At 44.4% G+C, this 12,282-nt stretch overlaps 1 pseudogene; it reads right to left on the bottom strand.

Moving 5' to 3' along the window:
• Positions 1-4,887: 4,887 nt before the first annotated feature.
• LOC102726648 (host cell factor 1 pseudogene) lies at positions 4,888-7,760 on the bottom strand (annotated as a pseudogene).
• Positions 7,761-12,282: the final 4,522 nt, after the last annotated feature.

The following is a 12,282-nucleotide window of genomic DNA, read 5'->3' as shown; positions in this document are numbered from 1 at the left end:
GCATCGGGCTCCCTGCTCTGCAGGGAGCCTGCTTCTCCCTCTCCCACTCCCCCTGCTTGTGTTCCCTCTCTCGCTGTGTCTCTCTCTGTCAAATAAATAAATAAAATCTTTAAAAACAAAACAAAACATTTTCTTTAGAATAAATTTTCTCATTTTTAGAGAGCAATTTATTATTTAAAATAATTTTAAAGTGTTTGAAAATGCCTCTTAAAGTTTGTGAATAGAATTATTCTATTTGGCCACCAATATAATAACCTCATCTGTTGGTCAATATGTGAGTATTTTAAAAATTATATAATTTGAATTCTTTTGAGACACCTCTTCACTTTCCAAAGTATCCCAGTTGGAACAATAAATTAGATGATTATCCTGTCTACAGGTATCTCTCTTCACTCAAGCCTCGCTGTTTTAATATCTGTAGGTGAAACAGCAGGTCCCACTCATAGTTCTTACTTTCCCAAAATATACATGCCAGTGTGACAGAGACTATTACCTAATGCGCAAACCCTTCTTTTCTTCTTCCTGTAGAGATTAGACTACAGTTTTATAGCCTCTTATAAAATGACTTGATAGAGTTTTATCAGTGAATGATAAAGTTTTATCAAGTGATGCATATCAGTTCCAGGTATGATGCATATTTGGGAGGTCCTTCTATTTTCTTATGTTCTATTGCTGAGTAAAGTGGCCACAATGCTAAGCATGACCTTGTGAGCCCTCATTCTATAGATAGCAGAGCTACTCCCTGAAAGGAGTCTGTGTGTCTGAGTTTTCTGGGAGTGCATACCAACCAGAAAAACTCAGTATTCTTTCCTAGGCAAGAAAACACCTCATAGGTTTAACTTCCTGAGATTTTGGAGTTTATTATGGCAGCTAGTATTAATTGAACATATACAGAAATGTGTACCTTCAATCAGAATGCCGCAGGAACAAAATGGAAACTATGTGTTATTGTCTTTTTTTTTTTTTTTTTTTAGGTAGGCTCTATGCTGGACAATGCAGGGCTTGAACTCATGACCCTGCGATCAAGACCTGAGCTGAGATCAAGAGTCAGATGCTCAACCAACCAAGCCACCCAGGCACCCCTATGTGGGATTGTCTTGGTGAATGGGCAAAAGTTGGTGAAGAAATTGATGCTGAAGGCTGAAAAAATAGCCGCCCATGTTTACCAGAGGTGAAACATTTGTAAAATTACTGTTTGCCATACTTGGAAGGCACTCCATGTGCTAACTGTGGGATTTAATAATATATCTATGGAGCAGTGGCAACTGAGTTTTTCCTGTTCTTCCCTTTCCCCAAATGGAAGCTATCATGCTCTTGGTTGTGTATTGGATATCTGCCGTTGAATTTGGCGGATAATTTGCCTCTTTAGCTCACAGGTTCCTGCACTCTGTGGAGCCATATTCATAGATGGGAGAGAGGATGGTTTATCACACAGAAATCTTGAACTTCTGAGCAGGGTCCAGTAACCAGATAGCACTTTCAGTTTTCAGCCTCAGTAGATTATCTGCCTTGAGTCCACCAGAACAAAGTTTATTGTCTTTTGTCCTACCTGTTATAAAAACTCCAAGATTTCTGGTCGCTCTTCATTCCCTGTACTTTGCCCATTGCCTCTGCACATCTCTTGTTTTATTCTCACCTCCCACCCCTCCCCAGTTACTGAAACTCTTCAACTCTGCCCGCTGGAATTCACCATCCTTCATCAGCAATATCCTTAGTGTTCTCAACCCCTTTTCAAACTTTTCCATTTATTTATTTATTTGCACTAACAGGAAGCCACTTCTTCCATTTGGACACCTGATCAAGGGTGACTCTTCCTCCCACAGTGCTTGCATCATTGCAAGGGGTGAGGAGTGAGGTTTGAGAGCTCACTCCTCCTTTGTCCCCCTGGGGACAGGAGAAAGGGGCAGAGGGCATGGACCAGCAAGAGGAAACTGGGCCAGCAGGGGAGATTCTACCTTTCTTCCAGAAAGATTGCTGCCTTGGCTTAGCCAAGGAGAAAATGTTAAAAAAAAAAAAATTCTGAAAAGGGAAACCTACGTATGTGCTAAAGCTAAAATTACAATAAAAAGTTAACTTCATCAATTCCAACATTAAGAACTACAACAAATGCAGGGTTGGTGGTTCGGCCCCCAGCCCCAATTAAAGGTAGAAAAAAGCCAGGTTCAGTGGTGGTTATGTCAGTTGAGAGTCAGGAGGTTTGCACAGAACACTGCTTAGGCCCCCAAGGGTTTTTTCTTCCCTATTTTCTTTTCTTTCTTTTTTTCCTTTTCTTTTCTTTCTTTCTTTTCTTTCTTCTTCCTTTCTTTCTTTTTTTCTTTCTTTCTTTCTTTCTTCTTTCTCTTTCTTTCTCTCTCTCTCTTTCTTTTTTCTTTCTCTTTCTCTCTCTCTCTTTCTTTCTTTCTTTCTTTCTTTCTTTCTTTCCTTCCTTCCTTCCTTCCTTCCTTCCTTCCTTTCTTCTTTCTTTCTTCTCGCATTCTAAGGGGGAAAGAAGGGGCAGGGGAGAAAGTTTGGAGTTCCAAGGCTGCTGAGAAAAGTCCAGGTAGAGGTGCTGTCTGTCAAACAGGCATGGGCTGTGAGGTGGTTGGAAATGAAAAGGGAACAAAATAAAATAGACCTGGATGGACACCCATTGCACAGAGCAGAAGCTGGGAGCAGGGCTGGGGTGCCTTTCCTTGTTTCCATGCCCCCGACCTGCACCATCAGCTGTCCCCTCTGATGTCAGTCCTCCCAGGCCTGGAGATGGAGGGCCTTGGGCTCCTTGCCAAGAGGGTTCTTGGTTTTGTGCGAGAAAGAATTCAAGAGCAAGGCTTTTAGAGAAAGGGACAACCATGTATTAAGTCTAGAAGCAAGAAAGGAGCTACTTTACAAAGTAGTGGTCTCTCCTCCCAGATGAGGAAGAGGACCCCCCTTCCCCCGCCTCTAACAAGGGTTTTTTATGCTTTTAAAAGTTAGCTAATGTCTAGAGAGGGATTTACTCTTTAACTTTGGGTTCGTCATTTACATGGGGCAGTTAGTTTTTCCTTTGTCTTAGGGTTGTGATTAGAGTTGTGCAATTACCCACACGGAGCAATTTTAAGAATGTCTGGTCTTCGTGGCTTTTACTGCTGGAGGGAGTAGGATTTTGTGGTCTTCTGTGAGTTAGGATCTTGTGACTCTTGTTAGGACCTGCCCGCTTTTAGGTTAAGGGTCAGCCTAAAAACCAAAATGGCTTTACTTTGGTCACCTTGTCTTCGGAGTCTCCTTTCCCTCCTGCCTCACTTGCAGCCAAGGGAGAGGAACAGCAAGAGGCCCAGACTCCTGCCTGGACTTGACCGGGGGTTCAGCCCTGGGGCAGGGCACTGGGGGAGGAGAGAGAAGGGCGCTGCTGTCCCACTCGCTCTCAGCTTTCCAGATCCGACTTCCCTTCTTGCTGCGGCTACCGTCCGGGTACCCGTCATTGCTTGAGATTGTTTAAAAACCGAGATGCAAAATCCTAGAGGAGAACACAGGCAGCAAACTCTTTGACCTCGGCCACAGCAACTTCTTGCTAGACACGTCTCCAAAGGCAAGGGAAACAAAAGCAAACATGAACTACTGGAACTTCATCAAGATTAAAAGATTTTGCACAGCAAAGGAAACAGTCAACAAAACTAAAAGGCAACTTACCAAATGGGAAAAGACATTTTCAAATGTCTCATCAGATAAAGGGCTAGCATTCAAAATCTATAAAGAATTATCAAACTCGGGGCGCCTGGGTGGCTCAGTCGTTAAGCGTCTGCCTTCGGCTCAGGTCATGATCTTGGGGTCCTGGGATCGAGCCCTGCATCGGGCTCCCTGCTCGGCGGGAGGCCTGCTTCTCCCTCTCCACTCCCCCTGCTTGTGTTCCCTCTCTCGCTGTATCTCTCTCTGTCAAATAAATAAAAATCTTTAAAAAAAAAAAAAAGAATTATCAAACTCAATACCCAAAAAACAAAAAATCCAGTCAAGGAATGGGTAGAAGACATGAGCAGACATTTCTCCAAAGACATACAAATGGCCAATACACACATAAAAAAATGTTCAACATCCCTTGGCATCAGGGAAATACAAATCAAAACTACAATGAGATACCACCTCACACCAGTCAGAATGGCTAAAATGAACAAGTCAGGAAACAACAGATACTGGGGGAGGATGTGGAGAAAGGGGAACCCTCTTACACTGTTCATGGGAATGTAAGCTAGTACAGCCACTATGGAAAATAGTATGGAAGTTTCTCAAAAAGTTAAAAATAGAGCTACCCACCACCTAGCAATTGCACTGTTAGGTGTTTATCCAAAGGATACAAACATAGTGATTCGAAGGGACACATAAACCCCAATGTTCATAGGAGCAATGTCCACAATACCCAAACTGTGGAAAGAGCCCAGATGTCCATCAACAGATGAATGGATCAAGAAGATGTGTATATATATATATATATATATATATATATATATATATATATATATATATAAATGTTATGCAGCCATCAAAAAGAATGAACTCTTGCCATTTGCAGATGTGGATGGAACAAGAGGGTATTATGCTAAGCAAAATAAGTCAGAGAAAGACAAATACATGATTTCATTCATATGTGGAATTTAAGAAACAAAACAGATGAACATAGGGTAAGGGAAAGAAAAAATAAGATGAAAACAGAGAAGGAGACAAACCATAAGAGACTCTTAATCACAGGAAACAAACCGAGAGTTGCTGGAGTGGATGGGGGTGGGGGGATGGGGTAACTGGGTGATGGGCATTAAGGAGGGCACTTGATGGAATGAGCACTGGGGGTTATATGCAACCGAATGAATTACTAAACTACCTCTGAAACTAATAATTATACACTAATTTAACACTACATGTTAATTAAGTTAAATAAAAAACAAAAACAAAAAAACCCGAGATGCAGGGAGAGAGCATTCAGGGCAGCCAGCTCTCCTGAGTGGGCAGTGGGGGTGTGAGTGGGGTTCGCTTGGGCCTGGCAGCTGGTGTCCCAGAAGTGGAAGGGGGTCTGGAGAGGAATCTAGGTGCAGGGGAGCGGCCTCTCTCTGGCCTTCATAATTCTTCGCAAAGGTTTTCATTTCTGGAAAGGAAAGGGGCGGCTTCCTGGCCGGCTGGGCCCCAGACCCAGCTTTCCTGGTTTCCTATAATCCCCAACTTGGGGGGGCTGGCCCATAGCCCTTCTCGGTGATGGCGGCGATGCGAAGGGAGGGCGGTGGCAGGCCTGGGGGTGCAGTCCCCGCGTGGCAGGCGCCGGAGGACCGAGCAGGAGGTGCCGCCTGAAAGTAGGCCGACAATCTCAGTCTGCAGAGGCTGAGATCTCACTGCAGGGCCCTGTCGCCGGCGCCGATCCCGGCAGCACGACACTCCCAGGCTGCGCCAGGTGGCAGCTCCTGGTATGTAAGCTGGTTGTAGTCGGGATGGTGCCCGGGTCATCCTCAGATGCAGGAAATATGTGTCACCGTTGCATTGGAACCCGTAATGACCCCCGGCACAGTGACCACCATAACAAAGATGGGTTCCCTGTACTGCTCAGATCCATGGCGGCCCGGAGCTAGGGGGTCTGGGAGCCCGACAGGACCTCGGCAGAGACCCCTATCAAGGTTGTGGAGGCAGGTTGCAGGAGTTGCTGTGTGGCAGCTGCCGGTGAGGCCCGGGCAAGGCCTGGAGCTCTTCTGGGGGCAACACCAATGGGCCCTGGACCAGCGTGGACTGTCAGGATGGTCACAGCCCGAGTCAGTGGAGAGGACTCAGCTGTGCGATGGCGTTGGAGTTACTGATGTTCACACTGTTGCCCTGGGTGCTCTCCACCTCTTCCTGGCGCCAGATGGTGGGGGATGTTGGTCCGAGCTTATGCTGGAGGTGACAAAAGCATGGCCATGTGCATGATGCCTGTCTGGTGTGTGTCACAGGAGGGTTGGGGCATACCCTCTGTGTCAGGAAAGAAGCAATGAAGCACTGGCCTGGGGGGTGCTGCCCCCTTCAACCTGGACTCCAGGGTCCCATAGGAGAGGACAGTGTCCAATGCCGACATGACATGGTGGTACCAGTGGTCCTGTAGGGGTGGCAGGCAGGGGCTGTTGCCTACCCTCAAACTCACCCACACCCCCCCAATGGGAGTGGTGGTGGTGGGTGTATAGATGGTGCCCATCTCATGGGTCTCGCAGGGTGGGTTGTAGCACACCAGCATCACTGTGCCTGGCTGCATGTCACCCTGGACCAAGTCAGCAATGGTGACTTGCCAAGGGCTGTTCTCTGGTGGGCGGGGCTAGAACGGACATAGGGAGGCCATACACAAGCTGAGACTCGACCCCATGGGCACTGTGATGGGAGGCACCTGGGTAGGCTGGGAGGTAGGCTGCATGGTGATGGTGGGGGTGGTCTGTACGGCCAACACGGTAATGGCAGTGGGGCTGATCACCTGGCTTGAGCAGATGGCAGTGGTGCCCAAGGTGGTGATGGGCATGGCCAGGGAGGCTCTGGTGCCATGGCCGCAGCTCTGGCAACGCTGGTGGGAATGGTGCCTGTTACTCTGCTGAGGGTTGTGACGCCGGTGGTGTTCTTCACAATCAACATGGTGATGGTGGGCTTGACAGTGGAGACAGTGACAAGGGTGACCAGGCGGATACCCTTCAATGGGCGTGGGGTTCACCTTTAGTGCCACCTGTGTCACCACCTTGCTTCCCACAGCCAGTGGCAATTTGGGGGACAGCAATGATGATTTTGGCATGTGCTCCACTTCCCGAGGTCATCACCTTGGTGGTGATAGTCGTGATGGGGAGCTTGATGCCAGGACTGTTGCCATACCTGTGACCAGTATGGGGATGGTCTTGACGATGGAGGTTGTGCTGGGCTTGGCAGTGCTGGGGGAAGACACTGTGAATGCCCAGTATGTCAGGCTTAGTCCCAGCCCCACTGGTCTGCATGGAACTGAGATGGCAGTGGCCTTCCATCTGCTGAGGTCACCCGCTTCAGGATGGTCCCAGCTGACAGGGGCTCTTTGGTCTGGAGCACCACCATCACGTGGCCCAGATTGGAAATCAGAGCACTGCCTTCTGTGATAGAGATGGGGCTCTTCACCAATGGTCTTGGGGACCCCAACCCACCACTGTGCTCGCCACCTGGGCTTGCTGGACCATCATCACAGTCCCTGACTTGGGCACCAAGATGATAAGGAGGGTGGACGTGTTGACAGAAGAAGAGATGGACATGGTCATCCCCACCTGGGCACTTGCAGTCATCAGCTGTTTGAGTGGCTGGGTGGCTGCCATATCTGGAGAAGGGCCCACCTTCAGAGTAGCCAGGAGGGTGGTGGTGCCAGGTGTCATAGCCATGGTTTTGATGATGGTGGTGTCCGTTGCGACACTCGGCACTGTGGGCACCAATGAAGATCATCTGGGTGGGGACAGCTGTGGTCACTGGCCGCTAGTGCAACCATCCCGCTCATCTCTGGGCTGCTGCCGATCACTATTCCCTGGGCGCTCTGCCCATTCTGCAATGAAAACTGCTTTTGATAAAGTGATGAATACCTTCTACATTGTTAGATCAAATGATCAGATGGGAATTAGAGATTATTTCCTTTTTCAATATGTACACACAGAATTTCCCAGCCCTGTTTATCAAGAAGACCAGCTGTAGTGCTTTAAAGTGCCATCTTTGTCATAAATCAAATATCTCTGTGTGGGTTTATCTGGGGGCTCCCAATTCTGTCTCATCGGTCTGCCTATCTCTGCAGCCACTACCATAACTGCTTAGTTACTGTAGTTTAAAAATAAATCTTGATGTCCATTAGAGCAAGTCCTACCACACCTTTCTTCCTTTTGGCTATTCTTGGTCCTTCGCATTCCCATATAAATTTTAGAACCAGCTGACAATTTCACAAAGGAACTTATTGGGATTTTGAATGATAATTCATTGAATCGATAAATCAATTTGGAGAGAATCCTTACAGTATTGCACCTTCCAATTTATGGAACCATGGTATATCTTTTATTCTTCTACATCAATTTTTTTCTTTCAATGTTTTATAATTTTCTGTGTAGAAACTTTGCACATATTGTATTAGATTTATTTCAAATTATTTTTAATTGTTTTGGATATTTGGAAAAAATTAGTTTTATATATCAGTCTTATATAAAATAATCTTACTAAACTCAAATATTCCTTTTTTTTAGAAGATTTTATTTATTTATTTGAGAGAGAGAACAAGCAGAGTGAAGAGGCAGAGCGAGAGAGAGAAGCAGGCTCCCTGCTGAGCAGGGAGCCTGACACAGGGCTCGATCCCAGGACCCTGAGATCATGACCTGAGCCGAATGCAGATGCTTAACTGACTGAGCCACCCAGGCACCCCATCAAACATTGCTTTTAATAACTATTTATTTGTAGGTTATTTTGGCTTTTTGTGTGTATAATTATATTACCTACACAAAATGATCGTACTCTTGCATTTCTTTTTTTTTTTTAAAGATTTTATTTATTTATTTGAGAGAGAGTGTGCAAAGAAGTGGGGCGAGGGGCAGAGGGAAAGGGAGAGAGAATCTCAAGCAGACTCTGTGCTGAGCACGAAGCCCAATGTGGGGCTTGATTTCATAACCCTGAGATCATGACCTGAGCCTAAATCAAGAGCTGGACTCTCAACTGACTGACCCAACCAGATACCCCTGTGTTCCTGCATTTCTAATCAATGTATTAGATTTCTTTATCTTGTTTTACTGTATTGGCTAAGATCTCCAATATTACGGTGAATGGAAGGGGAGATAATGGACATCCCAGTTTGTTTCCCAACCTCAAATAGAAGTATTTAGCATTCCAACATTGTGTAACATGTTTTCATAGTTATGTTCTTTCAGACTAAAGAAACTTCCTTCTAATTCTAGTTGCTAAGAGTTTTTAATGATCAATGTTGAATTTTTTCAATTTTTTTCTGCATAGATTGAGATGATCCTATGAATTTTCTCCTTTATCTTATTCTAATTTATTCTATTTAATTTTCTTCTGTATGAATTGCATTGCTTGAGTTTTTTTTTCCCCCAAGGATAAACCAACTTTGTGTTTCTAGAATAAGTTCAGCTTGGTCACTCATATCATCCTTTTATATATAAATGGATTTGGTTTGCAGATACTTTAAGAGTTTTGCATCTATGTTCATACAGGAGATCAGCCTACGTTTTTGTCTTGTAGTGTCCTGTTCAAGCTTTGCAATCAAGGTTTTGGAGCTTTCATAAAATGAGCTGGAACGTGTATGTTCATTCCCTATCCTCTGAAAGAGTCTGTATAGGATTAGCATGACTGTCTCCCTACATGTTTGGTAGACATCATTGAACTTTCTGGACGGCTCTGACATCAATGTGCGCTCTACCCCTGAACACTTGGAGGATCTAAGATTTCAGTAAAGGTAACTTATTTACAGAAAATAGAACCCACTCTTGCTCCACATGTGCCACTAGAAAATGAGTCCTTGACTACTTGAATGATATTATTGTTTTCCTCTTAAAATAAGCGTGTATTTATTTGATGCTCACTATAAGCAGGCACTCTGCTAAGAATTTTACTTGTACTATCTCCCTTAATCCTTTAACAAAACTATGAGAACCTCTGGTTTCTGAGGCACAGAGAGGTCAGAATATTCCGTGGAGGACCAAGCTGGGGAATGGTGGAGGCAGGATTCTATCCCAGGCAGCCTGGCACCGGAGCTTACTCCCATCACCCCTGACTAATGCACCTTGCTTTGGGTTCAGACTGTTGCTCTTTTTTCTTCTCTATTGAATTGACTCCTCTACTCACTTATTTCCCAATTTTCTTAATATCTAATAAGTACCTTCACAGTCAAATTTTCCTTGATTAATGCTTTGTTCAAATTCTGTGTTTCAATATGTGGTATTTCATTCTCACTGCTGAATAGCTGTTAATTTTAATTTGGAGTTTTTCTTCATCTTGAGTTATTTAGGAGAGTGGTTTAACATTTCTGAGTGGAAAGTTTCTTTGGGGCTAGCCTTTGGTTGTTTACTGTCTGGTTTTGTGACATTGTAATCAGAACTTGGGCAGTGTAATTTCTGCCTTGAGCACTTTTTCTTTTAGAATTTTTTAGTAACCTAACATCTGGCTAATTATTGCAAGTGTTCCATGGTGTTTGAAAATAATGTACTTTCAGTTTGTTTGGTACACATTTCTATATATATCTATCATAGCAAGCTAGATATTTGTGATATTCAAATTCTTTATATGGTCATTTTTTTCCAGCTTACTTGCCATTTTCTTTCTTTCTTTCTTTTTTTAATAAACTGGGTTTTATTTGTTTATTTTTAAAGATTTTATTTATTTGACAGAGAGATAGAGAGCACAAGCAGGCAGAGCGGCAGGCAGAGGGAGAGGGAGAAGCAGGCTTCCCGCGGAGCAGGGAGCCCGATGTGGGGCTCGATCTCAGGACCCTGGATCATGACCTGAGCCGAAGGCAGTTGTTTAACCTACTGAGCCACCCAGGCGCCCTACTTGACATTTTCTGAGAGGGTTTTTTTTTTCTTCCTCCTTGGTTCTGGTTTGCCAGTTTCTCTTTGTATTTTTGAAAATATTTACTTTATATATTTCAACGCTATGTTCAGTCCTTCATGGTTTTCAACGTCTTCATGAGGTGTACCTTTAGTCAATATAAAACATTTGTCCTCTTCACACTCAATACTTGACCTTTTTTCAGTTTTGTCAAATACCCATTTTTTTTTTCCAAGCCAGTTTTCATTTTTATGGCAGTGACCTGGCACGTCTTTGTCCATTTCTGTTATCAGCTTTCCAGGTCGGAAACACACCTGCCGCCTTACCACTAGCGTGGGCCCCACTTTACTTATGCTTGTTCTCTCTGATTTCTGTGGAGCCCTTCACTGATCCACAATGACTTGAGATCAATGAAGTCTTGAAAGGATGCATTTACTCTTTTTTGTGTTTTTAAGATTTTTATTTATTTATTTGACAGAGAAAGACAGCTAGAGAGGGAACACAAGCAGGGGGTGTGGGAGAGGGAGAAGCAGATTTCTCGCTGAGCAGAGAGCCCGATGCGGGGCTCGATCCCAGGACCCCGGGATCATGACCTGAGCCGAAGGCAGACGCTTGACCTACTGAGCCACCCACGTGGCCCGCATTTACTCTTTTAAACTGGTAAGATATAATGTAGGAAAATCTGTCTGTTGACTGTTTATCTCAGCCTGTGTTTTCAGTGGGGTTTGCTTTTATCTTCCAGGATTGTTTAGAACATAAATCATTTTCTAAAATCTTTCTCAGTCTTCTGCAGGAAAGCAGGGGCATAGATCTGCCATACCTCAAGGTCATCGGCATTGTGTTTTCTTTCCTTTGCTTCTCTTTACTTTTTCCATCATGCCTCCAATGTGTTTTACTAGGTATTAATTTCCAAATGTGGACAGATCTGTTCAGATGAAATCTGCATGGCTACATTCCATGTGCACTCGGGACTTGCTAGAATCTTCTCTTTCCTTCTATTTCTTGTTGGCACTTCCTGGTGCACAGCCCTGGTTTTCTTCTTTACCTCAAAGGAGTAATAAGAATTATTTGAATAGAAAGGAATAATAATGGAAATGATTATTCCTCTAATAATTTTTGGTACAATCCTCGATTCTAACACCTATGCTCTGTATATTATTTTTTTTATCAGTGTTATCCATTAAATGATAAGTCCTTAGGTAGCAGGAACTGTGCTAAATCACCTTTATGGTCCTAGTGTGCTGCATGATGCCTGGCACACAAACATTCAAGAAATGTGACAAAGGAGGCACACGGAAAAAGGCTAATTTATTCATAAACACCTAACACAAAAGGCCATGGGAGATGCAAATATAATGAAGCAGGTGTCCTTACTTCTACTCGTGGCCTCTAATAATCTCTTCTTCATCTAATATAGCCAAAAAGATTCTTTTAAGACTTAAGTCTGATCATGTCCCTTCTCTGTTCAAAATCTGGTCCTAGGGACTTCCTATCTCACTCCACGTAAAAGCTAGAGTTCTTACCTTGGCCTGTGGTGCCCAACACAATGTGTCCTCGTCTCCCTCCGCTCCTAACACAACTTCCTCCAGCTATCTTGGTCCCACTGATTTTCTTTAAACAACTTAAGCAGACTACAGCCTCCAGGATTTTGTGTTTGCTTTCCCTCTGCCCCTGCTCCGTATCCACATGGCTTTGTTTCACCTGATCCAAACCTCTGCTGGAATGCCACCTACCTTGAGAATCCGATCCCAGCCCAGTCTGCTTGTGTCTCTTTTACCACATTGATTTCCTCAC

This window comes from Leptonychotes weddellii, chromosome 3 (assembly GCF_054177405.1).
Source record: "Leptonychotes weddellii isolate Sample4059 chromosome 3, ASM5417740v2, whole genome shotgun sequence".
NCBI lineage: Eukaryota > Metazoa > Chordata > Mammalia > Carnivora > Phocidae > Leptonychotes > Leptonychotes weddellii.
Note: the sequence above shows the minus strand (reverse complement) of the source record. Positions and strands in the feature narration are given on the sequence as shown.